This window comes from Passer montanus, unplaced genomic scaffold (assembly GCF_014805655.1).
Source record: "Passer montanus isolate IOZ18808 unplaced genomic scaffold, ASM1480565v1 scaffold78, whole genome shotgun sequence".
Lineage (NCBI taxonomy): Eukaryota > Metazoa > Chordata > Aves > Passeriformes > Passeridae > Passer > Passer montanus.
Genome location: NW_024373034.1, coordinates 1,816,392 through 1,831,970, shown reverse-complemented (window position 1 = coordinate 1,831,970; position 15,579 = coordinate 1,816,392). Strand labels below are relative to the sequence as shown.

General features: G+C 43.0%; 1 protein-coding gene across 4 annotated transcripts in view; it reads right to left on the bottom strand.

Moving 5' to 3' along the window:
* Positions 1–9,964, bottom strand: part of FAM135B (family with sequence similarity 135 member B) — a 192,900-nt gene extending 182,936 nt beyond the window's left edge. For 2 of the 4 annotated variants that reach the window (XM_039731505.1, XM_039731508.1), the window contains exon 1: positions 1,785–2,099. The gene's annotated coding sequence lies outside the window, so the exon portion shown is untranslated. Of the gene's footprint in view, positions 1–1,784; positions 2,100–9,867 lie in introns of those variants that run through there. The other 2 variants (XM_039731506.1, XM_039731507.1) reach the window with 2 other exon arrangements.
* Between the last annotated feature and the right edge of the window lie 5,615 nt (positions 9,965–15,579).

Here is a 15,579-nt window from a genome sequence, read left to right as displayed (position 1 = left end):
AATGCAACTGAATGATCCACATATATAGTTATAATATATATTATATATATATATATATATCTAAGAGACAAAATTCAAAATAATCTCATAAATAAGGCTCAAACCAAAAAGCATCATACAAAGGACTCCATAGTAACAGCATTCACCTTTACTTTACATGGATTGAAGTTGCCATCCTCAATTTCATCTGTAAAATAAACAATGATTCTAAAATTCTAAGTTCTAACATGTGCTCTTCACACATCTACAACATGAAGTGCACTCCTTGATTTTTGATAAGCCTTATTCTGCCAAAAGGTTTTGTGAGTTTTGGTGCTGAGGAAGTCACCTTCACACACTAGAGACCTGATATCAGCCACTCCTGAAGAACACACTCATAAGAAAAATCAATTGGAACACAAAAAGAGCAAAGAGTGAAAAGGCAGTTACTTCTTTCAAAATTATCTAAAACATCTTTATTTCCCTCATATTAGGAAAAAATATTTCCTTACTTAAAACACAGCTTACACAAGTAAATAATTCATCATCATGAATTATTTAGAGATATGTGGACTTAATATGTTTACAAGTCCCAAGCTGTTTTACAAAAGAGGAAACATTTATATAATTGGCCCTCAAACTCTTTTAAAATGTTCCTGTGATGCGAGGGTTCTGATTATCAGTGGCACTGGTCCTGAAAGAAAAGCTTTCATAAACAGAACGTTTGGTGGGAAGATGAGAGCAGTGGGAAACAACTAAGTAAGGTGATCTTTTCTTAGTAATTGGTGATTACTGCTGCTGAACAAGATGATTCTTCCAAATGCCATCCTGTAAGCCTTGAGTTATCTCAGGTGTGGTAAAAGGTCTCCAAACCAGACATAATAATTAAGTCACAGACCTGAGGCATTATCCCCCAGAACAGGCATGGGCCATGTACAGACACAGGGCAAGCCAGCCCCACTTCACTGCAAACATCAGCACCTTCCCCCCAGCACTGAGTGCTCCACAGGTCCCCAGAGGAAGCCACTTATGCTGAGGAATAAACCTGCCCTTGACAGTGCAAGAAGGCTTTTGATAAGTTCATTTTCACCTCTGCACACCACTCTCCTTTCAGAGTTGCTGCCAGTTTCCCCTGGATATCTCCATGGTCAGAAGTCCTCATGGAAATGTTCACTACACGTGCTGCCAGACCTCCTGCCTCACTCTCAGAACTCTCTCCGAAAGCTCCTGATGACCCTGGTCCTTACAATTCAGAAAATTTTAGAGGCCATTCACTTTCTGTAATAGAAGTATAAAAAGCTGGACTAGATAAAACCCTAAGAAGGCTGGTCTGACCCCACAGGTGACGCTGATTTTAGCAGGTGATTGGAATAGATGTTCCTTCCAACCAGAATTATCCTACAAAACTATCCTGTGAACAAAAATAGCTTTTTACTATTCACTTCATCAGAGAGTAAGTACAATAGCAGTCCCAGAAAGAAGCTAAGACTGGCTAAGAAAGACAGGCAAGGAAAACTGTCATTCCTGGTGCTCCCTTTATTAAGGTAACCTCAAGTCAGAGAAGTCTTAACAAGAAACACCTATTCCAAGAGAAAATAAAAAACTCTGTGCTTTGCCTATTCTGTCTCCAGCTAAACCCTCAAACTCCAAAAGTCCCAGAGGATACACAAATGAGATTGATGTCCTTGGATCTCCTGGTTGTAATAAAGCAAAAAAAAAACAAACAAACAAACAAACAAACAAACAAACAAAAAAAAAAAACAAAAAAACAAAACCAACTCAGCTGCATTGTGCAAAGGGCTTACCTCTATGTTGGATCTTATAAAACCAGTTCTATTAGCTGACATTTCTTCATGCAATATCCTGGCACGTTCTGCTCTGGGGGAAGCACCTGTGCTTGTACAGACAGCAGGCACCTGACTTTGGGAGGGAAGCAAGGCAGGAGTGATGATGCAGCCCCTGTATTCCTCCTACCTGCAGGGGTGGTGCCCAAAGCAGCTACAGCCATCTCCTTGTCCATTCCCATCCCAGGCACAGGTCTCAGTATTCAAACAAGTGAAGGAGTCCCACCACAGCTGGGTTTTATTACACATAATGCAGGAATTTCAAATTAGAGCATCCAGGCCTTGCTTCTTGTCTTCACTGTCTCAGCACTTTGTGTTTGCATCTTTTATGTGGAGACAATGTCTCATCGCTTGTGCCCAACACAGTCATTTAACTCCCTCCTTTCAGGGAGCACTTTTCCTCATCTCGACTGTTGGGATTGGACTTGATGAGCTTAAAGGTCTTCTCCAGCTTAAATTGTTCTATGATTCTGTGATTCATCTACAAGGCGTTCCTCACCTTTGATCTGCCATCTGACAATGCAGCAGATATCCATGTTGCACTGCTGATTCTGGCACTAGATGTGTCCTAATTTCATCTAACTAACCTATTTCAGGGTACCCTATCCCCACTATATCTATGCCACTTTTAGCTTATTGTCATGGAGATTTTGAAGCTCACAGCAAAAAAACGTGTACACACTGAAATGAATTTCAGCCATGTAGAGCCCAAGTGGAGAGGCTGGGTAAACCCCAGGAGGTGGTAGGAAAAAACCAGATCAATCTCCTTGACCACATTGTGCAGCAATAACTCCAGGGCTCATAATTCAGCAGCAATCTTGACATCTGCTGTTTGTCCCCAAGCAGGAGCAGGGAGCAGAGTAGCCATGGTTACATCTCACTCGCTGCTGCTGGTCACTCCCGTGTCGTTGGGTGATCACAAAGTCCCACCCTGGGACAAACTGGCTTAACAAGTCATCTGATGCAGCCCATTTCACCCTACACAGTCTGTTTATGACTCTGGATAACGATTAACTTTCCAAGGATATTAATTAACTTGCTCTGATGGGCCTTGCACACCTCTGGTAGCGTTAGGCAGTCACACAAACAAATCACCACAGGGCACTGCAGATCCAGCAGCTGCCAAAAACAAAGGGAAGCCATTCCCCCCACTGCCAGCGTCCAAAGTGCCTTCAGCATGTGCTGCTGTAGGCAAGAGGGTTATGCTGGTGTGTATTTTTAGTTCAACTAGCAGAGACTATTTCTGCACTCCCATGTCTGATGCTGAGCTAGCCCACCTTCTGTTTCTCCATCAGGGTATTATTATTAGCTGCACTAAACCAATGAGCTCTTCAGCACAGCAAGTTTAATAATGCACTAATGTCACCCACTACCAATGCAAGGCACCTAAACAAAACAAGGCCTAATTTACAATGCTAGTAAAAATTAGCAGAAGTATGACGATCATTCTTCACTAGTTTTTTTTTTTCTGGTTTTTTTTTTTTCTTTTTTTTTCTAACAATCTTTCTTCCCTCTTCAGACAAAAGAATTGATGCAATCCAACAGAATTGAAGCAATCCAAATGAATTGATGCAATCCAAAATCTATTCCTCCCTTCCCCGCCATAAAAGAAAGAACATATCTAAGGGCTTTTCACATAACCTTCTGGAATTATTATTCATCTCCATTTCATCCATTCATTCATATGGACTTTTTTCAAAAAAGAGTAGCCTTGTTGAAGTAATATCTATCTGCCTTCTCCCTCTTCTGCCTCACAATGCCCCTGACTTTGCTGCCTGGTTCCCCAAGCAAAGACAAGGAATGTTCAGGTAGTTGTGACATCCCAGGCTAAAACAGCAGCTTGACTTCAATCCATCCATGGCAGCCAACAAAAGCTTTTCAACAGAGAGGGTTCAGGCTTCTTTGCCTTTCTCAAACAACAACCTCTTCACAGCCTTGTGCATTATCTTTCCTTCTGAAAAGACTTTTGTGCACGGGGATGACTCCTGCTGTTCCTGAGGTCAGTGGCAAACATCCCACAGCCTCCAGTGGTGCAAGGGCTGGGTGGCTGTGGAGCAAAGCACTCTAGAACATCACACAATGAGACTTTATTTCCTCTAACATCTACCATGGCAAACTGCACCCTCACACAGTTCAGCCTAAACACAGCTGCAAAGGGAGAGGGAAACAGAGAGAAAACAATGAGGCACGGACAGAAAAGATAAATTTTCAGCTGAGATTTTGAACCACAACAGGCAGGAAAAGAAAATATATAGCGCTGTGCAACTGCAGGGTGTAGAACAGGTTTATCCTGCAGGACAGTGTACTCTGTAAGAAGAGATACTTGCAGCAGCAGACACTGCTCAGTTCTAATGAAATCCATCTGCCTTGTCCCACAGAGATCCTCGTGTCCTGTGACGTGGGATAGTTGGGCCCTAATAGTGCAGAAGAGCTGTGCAGATGTGAGCCAGTACCTGCAGCACTCAGGTGCTCAATCACACAGAGGGAGAGCACTTGCTACAGGTACTGGCAGAATGCCAGCTCAAAACCTGTAGCCCAGAGTTCTCTACAGAAACTAAAATGCCAGTAAGAACCCACATTTTTTTTTTAGAACACACAAATCCAGAAAAGTGGCATACAAAGAGATGCAGTCTCCCAAAAGTGGGTGTTGCCCCATTCTGCCCCATCACCTCTGAAATAAATGGGAGACATTTTTAGCAAATAAAATCAGTGGTTTCATGCAGACACCTCAAAGCTGACACTTACAAACCAAGGGCCTATTTAGCAAGAATATGAGGTTACATCATCTATAGGCATCATCTCTCTGCAATGAGGTCAAGTCAAAGCCACTGAGCAGAACAAGAGGCTATGAGTGGAAAGGAGGAGATAATTTAACAGAGATGGAAGTTTTCATACTGAAACACCTCTCCTGTCCAGGATTCAGTGGATGGAAATTCTGGTCCTTTTGCCCTGTTCTTTAAGAAAACGGGATTGCTTTTCCTTCTGCCACAATGGTTTTGGCAATATGGGTTGAAAATTGACCAAGATACAAGCAACATTTCACTCAAGCGACATCCTCCAAATAATACTCACATTCTTTAGGGCCATAAAAATGTAATGGGACTGTGCTTGCCAGTGTCAGAAATAAATACAATGTTAACAATGAGGGAAACCAAAATTACACATTAAAGATGGTGCAGAACCAGATTCCTTCCCAGTCCTGCAGGTCTGCACAGCAATACAACAGGGAGGTTTTTTGCCCAAAAAACCTGGGCAAAGAACTGGACCGAAAAAGAGCCTAGTCCTCCCCAGACTGCTAAATGGTGGCATCAGCATCCTAATAGCATAGGTAGTCCCCACCAAGCCAAGTTACAAAAAGAAAGTTCCACTTGTCATTGTGCTGCATACTGTGAATCCTCAAAAGCCAGTGACCAGAGTCTGAAGTTTACATGCAAACAAGAAAAACATCAATTTACTGTCGCACCACTGTTATGCATTTTCAGTACAAGTCTGTTGTTTAATATCTGCAGTTTCACCTCTAAATTCCAATAGAGTGCACAAGGTCTTATCTATCATGAGAATACCTCATAGCTAAGAACAAAGAAAAAGGAATTATGATAATATAACCACTAGATACATACACACACACACACACACACATATATATACATATATATATGTGTGTGTATTAGGTACACTACTACAAAATCAAGAATTTGGTGGGTATATATACTAGGAAAAAGATCAAAGTACTGCTTATGTTGTCTTATTCCCATGATCCTAAGGATGAGAAAAGACAACAGGTAGGAAGAGAATATCAGGATATTGCATTTACCTGCAGTACTTCATGTGCAGTAAGAGAAGTAAATGTTGTGGGTCCCCCTGTGACCACTGAAAATTATCTTAGTACTGAAACATACCTAGGTCAGAGGTGTTGTGGCTACAGAAACAAAGAATCCATACCAAGGCATGTCTGAACCCAAGAGAGAAGCAGAAATGCCATGAGATTTCTGGCAGATTTGTAGGAGGCCCAGAGAGAGCTTCCCCCCTCCCCTCCAAAGGTATTCTCTTTCAATATGGGACAGCACGTGGATGTCAGCAGCATGTGAGTGTACAAAATTAAGAAATTCTTCCTTTTACACTTTGTTTGGATGTTGCATCTGCAGCAGTGGAACGAGGAAGAAATAAAACTGCTGAATAACATAGTCCTTAATATTGCAGGCACTAATAATAGGATTAGAGAGAGAATAAAATCATATCCTCTTGGATTTGGAACATTTGGAGGAAGCCAGCTTCTGACTCACTCTCCCAATAAGTTGAGATCAGGCATGTCACGGTGCTGACCTTCTGAAGGAGGATCAGCACAGCAGCCACAACTGCCCAGGTGGTTTCAGCCCATTCCCTCCTGGAGCAGTGTTAGCAGAGGTCGTGCTACACCACAGGTCCTGAGGCTCTTGCAGCATGTCTGGCACTACCAGCATGCAAGGGAGGGAACTGGGTACAGGGGAGACCAGAGGAAACACACACAAAGTGAGACACCTGCACTGTTTGTGCTCGTGGACACACTTCTGTCTGCGCTGTGCTGGGGGGAAGCACAGACGCTCAGATTGTCTCACCAGTGGGGGAAGAAGGTTTCAAACCATGAGCAAGGAAAGTGATGGATCCCAGGAGTTACAGAGCAAAGAGACCTAAAGCTTGCACCACCTGAGCCAGTAGGCCAGGAAGGAATTAAAACCTTCCTGAGTGCTGATGGGGTATCTGCTCAGTGGACACAAAGATTCCCATTGCATCATCGTGGGTAACATTTAGACCTAAGAGAGCTTGCCAAGACCAGTCTGACTCTGCAAGAAGATGAAAATTGACAAAGAAAAGGTTATCTCTGTATCAAGTATGGATTGGAACATTATTTTAAGGGAACCAAACAGACAGAGCAGTGTCCAGGTTCTAATGCAAAGATCCCATTGTCCCCCTCCTCACTGGGAAAACTTTTCCATGGCTAAATGTCTGTCTTATTAAACAGTGAACCTAGCCAATCACAACAGAGTGTAAAGGAAAAAAAAATATAATATTGTAAGAGAGAAAATAACAGAGTGTGATTATTGAATAGAATAATAAACAGCAGTGTACACATAGGCTCAAAATAAAATTAATAGCATTGTTAAGCTAAAGGCAGCATACAACATTCTTCTTCAAATCATCTTTTGTTTCAGCTTACTACAGAGCAGGATCTAGAAAAAAGATTCTTCCTTATTAAAAAAACCAAACAAACAAAACAAAAAACAACAACAACAAAAAAAATAGCAACAAAAAACACCCAAACCCTGGCTGCAGCGTTTCCAAAATTCCTGCCTCAACCTGTTGGCAAATGCTGACTTTAGAACAGCAACTACTATATAAGTCTTCTTTTGTTCTGAGCTCTGAGAGCCACACTAGGTGACTGATGAAAATAAGTGAGCAAGATTTTAAAATATGCTTAGTTATATCATAAGATATAATTTTTTTCCCCTTAGAACGGTGCTAGTGAACAATAAGTGAGCATTGAGGGAGCAGCTCTTAACAGCCGTGCACAAAACAAAAGAAAGACGGTGTTCCTGTCCATTAGTAAACTCATAAAATAAAATATAATAGAAAAAACCATAAGGCAAAATGAAGAAAATCTCTCCTAAGCTTTCCAGGCTAAGGAATGGAAAGAGCTGCAGGACTGGGGTACGCTGAGAATTAAATACTGCATATCTGAGTTGGGGAACATCCTTGCTGCTTCCACTGATATCAGCCCCAGTGCCCTGACCTTCCATGAACAGCTCTCCATAGAGGATTTCTATGGCCAAGCAGTGTTCATGAAAACATCAAGCTTCCCTGCCTTACCCATTGTCATTTCTAACAGAAGTTTTCAGCCCTGTAGCAATCAAAAGTCCATGTATTAACTCTGGCTTCTCCATAATCACCTGCCCACCTCCAGCAGCACAGCAGGACTGTGCAGGAATACTTGCAGAGTGTTAATGTGCAATACCCAGAGCCCTTTGACCTTCAATCTGCTTGTGCTGATGGGAGGGTCAATGCTCTGAGCCTCATGAGCTGCCCCTGGATTATGCACTGTACATCTCTGCAACACATGTAAACAGGATTGTGGCTCTGTTACTGGTGTCTAAGAGTCAGACACATGATCAGGTTACACTCCTCTTACAGGCATTTTGACAGACACTTTTATTCCCTCTCTGTTACTACAAAGAATTCTCAAGACTTAAATATTCTCTGGATTTGAAGCAAACACCAAATCTCATGCAGAAATACACCATGTAATGTGCCCAGACTCTTAAGGACTGTAGCCCTACAGTGCTTTAGTTTAATTAATATAAGTATCCAAAATCACCCTCTTCAGTTAAACTTGGTGTCTGCGAGCACTGTCATTACCATAGATCAAAGACCCCCTTGTAGAGAAGACCTGTTGTGATGAGGTCAAGTTCCTCAAGAAATTATTTTTCAGATCGAAGCACTGATTCCAAATAGCTGCCTATATTTTCTTTTTCTATCCTTTACTTTATCAGTTTCTCTTGGGATGGAAAATAATTCCCAGGTAATTTTTACAGCACTTCTGCATAAGAACTGGACATGAGGTCCTGCCTACCCAAATTCCGTGTTCTGTAGCTTGCAGGAGGAGAATGTTTGTAAACATAGAGAAAAGATGGGTGCAATTCTGCCCTCTGTTCTGTACCTATAAACTTAAATTATATTCCATCTCCTGCTGATTTTAGAAGGATCTACAGACGTAGCAAAATGCAGGACCAGGACCAAAAACACTCTGATTTTCAAATCAGGTTGAACATAACAGACAGGTGTCTCTTAATCTACATGTAAAGATATATATATAGATATATATATATACACACACACACAAGTATTCCAGTAATTTTGTTGGGTCATACCTAGACCCTCCCCATGTTTGAATTAGGAAGCATTTCCAGCATTACACAGACAAGGAAGATTTAGGGAGGACAAGGGACACCAGAGAGGAAGAAATGGGTTTTAGACAAGGAGACAGAGACAGCAGCAGCGTCAGATCTCTTTCTCCTTACTGCTGACAATAACAAACAAACAAAGAAATAAAAATAGTTCTGTGGAAGTGGAAAGAGCTCTCTGCAGTCATTATACAGCAAACACTCACAGCTTAAACACTTGGCTTAAACTTACTTCTTATTGTCCCTCCCTTCATGCTCCTCAGACTCATCCACATCTATTAGCCTGCACAAGGACACTCCACAGCTTTGTATCTCTTCTGTTTATAAAATGACAAGGACTGTCCTCATGTGCTTTTGGATCAGAACTATTCTTCCTACCTTCTGAAATGTACCCACTGCATGCTTTCTCACAACAAATGAACTGACCATCTTTTACTGTGTGGCCATCAGATGCATGCCTTTAAGATATATATTTTTTTTTTAATTTCTTAGGAGGTATGAAGGTTTAAGAGCAGTATTTTTGCAATTCTATACATACATATATTCTCAAGTATGACTGCACTGATAATGTAATAATTTAGCCTGGTTTTAAAGCACTTAAGGTGAATCTGACAGTTTGGACTACAGTGAGGTTTCTAGTCTTGTCTATTCATACACCTCTCCGCTTTACAGCTCTCTGCTGAATATGATGAGAGAGATTTATTTGTAGAGTGGGTAGAGACAGAAGTCCGTTGTCGCATAATTTTTTTTCTTTAAGGGTTATTAATTACCACGTCAACCTTTGCTCCGCTGCTGCTGCCCACTTTTATTTCAGAAGTGCAGCCGTTCCCCGCTCTGCTCACACTGGGCCCCCCCACCATCCCCTTTTCCAACAACCTTTTAGAACATTATTTATTATTCCTTATGTATCTGGGTGGAGGAGAGAGAGAGGGACAGTATGGCAGAGATGGGGAACATGAGCTGGAAAACATGCTTGCCTGGAATTGTCATCACACTGCTGCTGGAAGGAGCGAGCCGGAAAACTCGCAGCCAGCACCCGCACGCAAACACACGCCAGGCACGCAGCACATCGATCCCGGGGAGTTTGTGAGCAGCCCCACAGCTCTTACCTGGGTTGTCTGGGATCCCTCTGCAGTGCAGCTCCCTCAGCTCCCTGTGCCCTATTGCCCCCGGGAGCAGTGGGGCCGGGGCTGTGACCGGGTGCCGGTGCGGGTAGGGGTTGGCAGCAGCTGGCTGCAGCCTCGGCTGCCGGGCTCTGGCTCCTGCCAGGGCTGCTGCTGCTGCTGCTGCTGCTCCTGATGATGCCGAGGAGGAGGAGAGCCGAGTGAGGAGGAGGAGGATGCTGGCGGTGATGCTGTTGCCATGGTTACCCAACTCGGCGGCGGCACCGCTCAGTGCAACAGCTGCCCCAGCACCCAGATCTGCTCGAACCCATGGCTGCCAAGCAGCCCTGGAGGTACAGGCACAGGGACGTCACCCCAGAGCCCCTCTCCCTAGGGAAAGAGGCAGCCGGGAGGATGGAGGTCACTCCTTGGCACGGTTTTGGGGCTCTGGGAAAACAGATGGAGTGATGCATCCAAAATGTTTGCATTCTGCACTTGTCGGCAGAGAGCTCGCTGCCCTGCAAAGGTCAAACGCCAGCTTCCAGGAGGGAGAAGTTTCCTTTTTTAGGAGGTTCTTGCATTTTTATAAAAAACTGAATAAAACAGCAAAGGTAGGGAAGGAATGACTTTCAAAGTTGCTGCTGTGATGCAATTTTAAACTTTCTTTTTTAAACTAAAGGCCAACCCTTTGCCTTTAAATTGGGACTTAAAAGTTACTGTTTTATCATGTAGAGGTTTCTTTGCATAGAGAAATAGCCCTAGAAGTGAGTTCCTTGTGTGAGAGAGAACTGCCTCTAACCACCAAACAGTGAGAAAAAAACCCTCCAGAAAGGAACTCACTTACACAGAACAGGACACTAATTATTTCATGCATGAAGCAAACAAGCTGAAATTTGCCTTTGTCTAATGATCTGAAAATAAGAAAGGAAAAATACCTCAGGTGAATGGACTGCCACATGATCAAAATATGGAGTATTAACTGAGAGAAACATGTGAAATCAAGGCTTTCAGCTGCCATTTATCGATCAAAGAAGAATGTTGTGAGGCTCTCATTTTGCACTGGAACATCACAAGACACAACAAGGTCACAACAATCAAATGTCACTTCCATCCTAAAATGTCAGTGCAAAGCTATGTAATGCTCATAAGCTATGACAGTTCTTTCAGGAGCTGGAACTGTTTGCAGGACATTGTGAAACCCTGTCTAGAAAATACTGAAGGAAAAAAAAAAGAAAAATCACAGGTGGAAACTTTCTAAAGGGATTTGTTTCCTGCTGCCAGCTGTCTGCTTGCAACCTGAATGCTACAGACGATATGAATCTATGAGCTCGAGGCACCAAGAAAATGAACTGGATGGTATTTCCTATTAAAGTATCAAACCTGGATAAATGGTTATAGAAGATGGGAACCTACAAAAAAAGATGGACAGCGATTTTTTATAAGAGCAGGTAGTGACAGGACAAGGAGGAGTGGTGTCAAACTGAAGAGAGTAGGTTTGGGTTAGATATTAGGGAAAAGTTCTTTGCTGTGAAGGTGGTGAGGCCCTGGAGCAGGTTGCCCAGAGAAGCTGTGGGTGCACGAGCCCCAGAAGTGTTCAAGGCCAGGTTGAATTGAGCTTGGAGCAACTTGGTTTAGTGGAAGGTGTCCCTAGTAGGGAGGCTGGAAAGAAATGCTCTTTAAGGTCCCTTCAAGCCCAAGCAATTCTATGATTTGATGGTGTGCTGTTGGCAGCATTTCTCAAGATATTCTAGAAGACAGTGTCTCCACACTGTGTTCATTTGCAGAGTCATAATCTGGTTCATATAAAATCATTTTCTATATATCTCATGACTGTGGGAGAAACTGGAAGTACCTGACTGAGGAGGAAAAAGTGCCAGCCAGCCTACACTGTCAGACATCCTTGGAGTAACTTCTGATTCCACAGCCTCCGAGTATCTTACAAACCATATCCCTGAAGATTTTTTAATTAATCTTCTTTTAGGCAACAGTTTTGATGTCTGCTCAGAGATCATATGGAATAGCTTACTTACTTTCTAGCACTCTAAAAAGAAATAAGAAATATGTTATCTATTTTAATCTTTAAAAATGTAATTCATGTAAAATTAGACAGGGTCCTGAAACCCTTCTCAAGAGCTAAAAAATATTTGCTGCCTGTGTGACCCAGGAGATTCCCTGCTATAATTTTGAATGCAGGGCAAGAAGATCTCATTGCAGTAATGATGGTGAGCACATCTAAATCACCCATTCCATGATTAACCAGCTGATAGCAAAACCCATGGTTATTCTGAATATATCACTGAGACCACAGACAGATCTTATTTCTGCTAAATCAGGATGTGTACTGAAAAATGTACCTTCTGAGGTGTGTGTAACCAGTTTGCAAGATTGTATTTTCCAAGTTTGCTTACTGGGGCTTTTTTTTTTTGGAAGCTGCATCTCTGATTTAAAGAAGACACATGAGAATAGCAGGAGAGAGTTGTCCTCTAGCTTCAGGTTCTTTGGCTCAACACGGCTATGTTATACCACTGATGAATTGCCCACCTTAATTCTCTTGCTAGTGACCTACAACACTAAGGAAAAATCCACCTTAATGGAGATGCAGAGGAGTCCTCTAAAACAAATGGCTTTGATACCTCCCTGTCTGCACCCTGCAGAGTGGGCATCCTCACCTGTGTCACTTGAGGACAAAGGTCTAACAAAGCACAGGGGAAAAAATTAAGGAAAAAAATAAAAAGTTTAAATAGTTTCATTTTCCCTCAGTCATGCAAGAAGGTTCTGCACGATGGGATTGATGACTTGAATTGTTCACTGGGGAGATAAGTGGTGTTACTGTATGTAAAGCATGCTGATTTCATAAGTAGCTATGATTCAATAAAGGACACATCACAGATGTATTCGACAGAGTGAAGAGGAAAGGCTATGTTTTTAAGCACAGCATTAATTTTTAAAGATAGTACCTATATCTTGCAGACCTGCTAAGGAATTACAGACCCCTCTGGGCATCTCAGATAGTACCAGGCACCTATGTTTAGTCATGTCTGCCATTAACTTTTTGCTTTAAATACTAAAGACAGGCAAATCAATTCAGCCTAACACAGATTTCTAAAGCAAATCAGGTAAATTCTCCCTTATGCCTCTTTTTCTCTCCCTGCAGTTAGGAAAACACTAGGGCTCACTTAACTGTATTTATCTACAACATCCTGAGGCAAAAGTAAATCCCATCTCTAAGTCCAGTTCAGAACTATCCCACCAAACCAGCCATCTGAGCCCTGATGCCTGTCAACAAAGTTTTATATCAAAACATATCTTCTGGAAATGTCTCTGAAATGCCATCTTAGCCCTGCAGCAGACTGAGGTTTCAGCAGTGAGGATGCCTCAGTGCCTGTTGAGCTGCTGAATGTTCCCAGACTGGCTGAAATCCCTATGGCACAGACATCCTTGGACATGCTTAGTGTCCTGTATCCATCATAGGCGGCAAAATTTGCATTCTGGATTCTTTGTGTGGAGCCTTTGGGTTATTTAATAATAACCTGAAACAGATATTCCCATTAGGCAGCAGGATAACTAATAGATGTTCACTGGAGCATCCAGTCCATGCTGCAGGGCACGAAATTGGGCTGGTAAACATTTCTACAGGTTGTAGACTCCACTTCAGTCTTTTACTCTACATTACCAGTGGTGGAGTGTAATAGCAATTGTACAAATTTAAATTTAAAAAAATCTTCAAATAACTGAAATAAGCTTAGAACTACAAACTTCTTGCTGCCTATTCATGCCTGACCAATTTGGTGACCTTCTATGACAGGGCTGCAGTGTTGGAGGATAGGCCAGAGTGACTGACATCATCCACCTGGACTTCTGCAGAGTATTTGACACTGTCCCACACAGCATTCTTGTCTCCATGTTGCAGAGGCATGGATTCGATGGATGGAGCACTTGGTAGGTGAGGAACTGGCTGGATGATGCACACAACGAGTTGTGGCCAACAGCAAATTTTTCACATGGAAACCAATGATGAGCGGAGCCCCTCAGGGGTCACTACTGGGGCTGATGCTGTTCAACAGCTTTATCAGTGACATGAACGGTGGGAGAGAGGCACCCTCAGCAAATTCACTCACCACACCAAGATCTGTGGTGCAGTCACAAGCTGGAGGGAAGGGAAGGATCCAGAGGGACCTGGACGGGCTGGAGAAGTAGGACTGTGCAAACCTCATGTAGTTCAACAAAGCAAAATACAAAGTCCTGTACCTGGGTCATGGCAATCCCAGACACATCGATAGGTTGGGTGGAGAAGTGATTCAGAGCAGCCCTGAGAAGAAGAACTTAGGGATGATGGCTGATGAAAAACCAACAGAATCCTGAGCAGCATCCAAAGGACTGTGGCTATCAGGTCAAAAGAGGCGATTCTGCTCCCCTGCTCTGCTCCTGTGAGATCCCACCTGGAGTTCTGAGCCCAGTTCTTGTGCTTCCAACATAAGAAGGACATGGAACAGTTGGAGCAAGTCCAGAGGAGGCCACAAAGTTGACGAGAGGACTGGAACACCTCTCCTGTGAAGACAGGCTAAGAAAGTTGGGGCTGTTCAGCCTGAAGAAGAGAAGGTTGTGTGGAGAATGCAAAACAATCTTCCACTACATGAAGAGGGCCTACAAGGAGAGGAACTCTTTGTCAGGAGCTGTAGTGACAGGACAATGAGTAATGAGTATAAAGAGAGCCAATCTAGGTTAGATATTGGGAAGAAATTCTTTGCTGTGAGGGTGGTGAGACATTGGACCGGGTTGCTCAGGAAGGCTGTGGATGCCCCAATCCTGACAGTGTTCAAGGACAGGTTGGAAAAGGCCTAGTGGGAGGTGGCCCTGGCATGGTAGGGGTGTTGGGACCAGGTGATCTTTAAGATCCTTTCCAACCTGTTAACACTCTGTGATTCTGTGACTCCTCTGACACCCCAATATCAGCACATAAAGCCTTACATGATGAGGCACAAGTTTGTGATTTAAACACACACACACAGAGCAAGGAAGTGAATGTGTCTCGTGTCAAGGAAAGACCATAACCCTCAGCTTCCACCTGGAGCACGCAGGTGGCTGTGGGCAGAGATCTCATCCTGGCTGTAACAGCTTTCCTAGAGCTCTGGGACACAGCTTGCGCAGGAAACCTCTGTGAAAGCTCCTGGTGGGTGTGTAACAGGTCACACCGTGGCTGGGGAGAGGAAGGAAGGGCTAAATGTGTGCTCCAGACAGGAAACACAGCAGCTCTGTAGGTAATGGACAGAGAAAGTTAAACTTCTCTTTTAGTGAACTGAGAAGCTGAATCTACCTTTTGATTGCAACACAGTTTCCAGGGGCTATTTCTCTCTACTTTTTAATTTCAGGAAAGGGTAAGATCCAAAGGGAAAGTGTGACGCAGAAAAACAAACAGAACTCTCAGTCTTGAGGCTTTGATTACTTCTGGATCCTCTGTGTGCTCTCGGAGCATTCAGATGGCAAGACTCTTAGGAAGAAAATGCACCATATTGTTATAGCAGGATCTGAAACACCCTCTAATGTGAATTACACAGTCTCACATAATCCAGTTTCATGCTATGCAACAGAGAAGCAGTTAAGCAAAAGAAGGAGAAAAACAGGAGAAGGGATCAAAAGATGCCTTTGACACAGCTATTTGAGAAAAATATAACCACAAATTTCAACTAAAAGATATCAATATTTATTTTGATGCAGCTG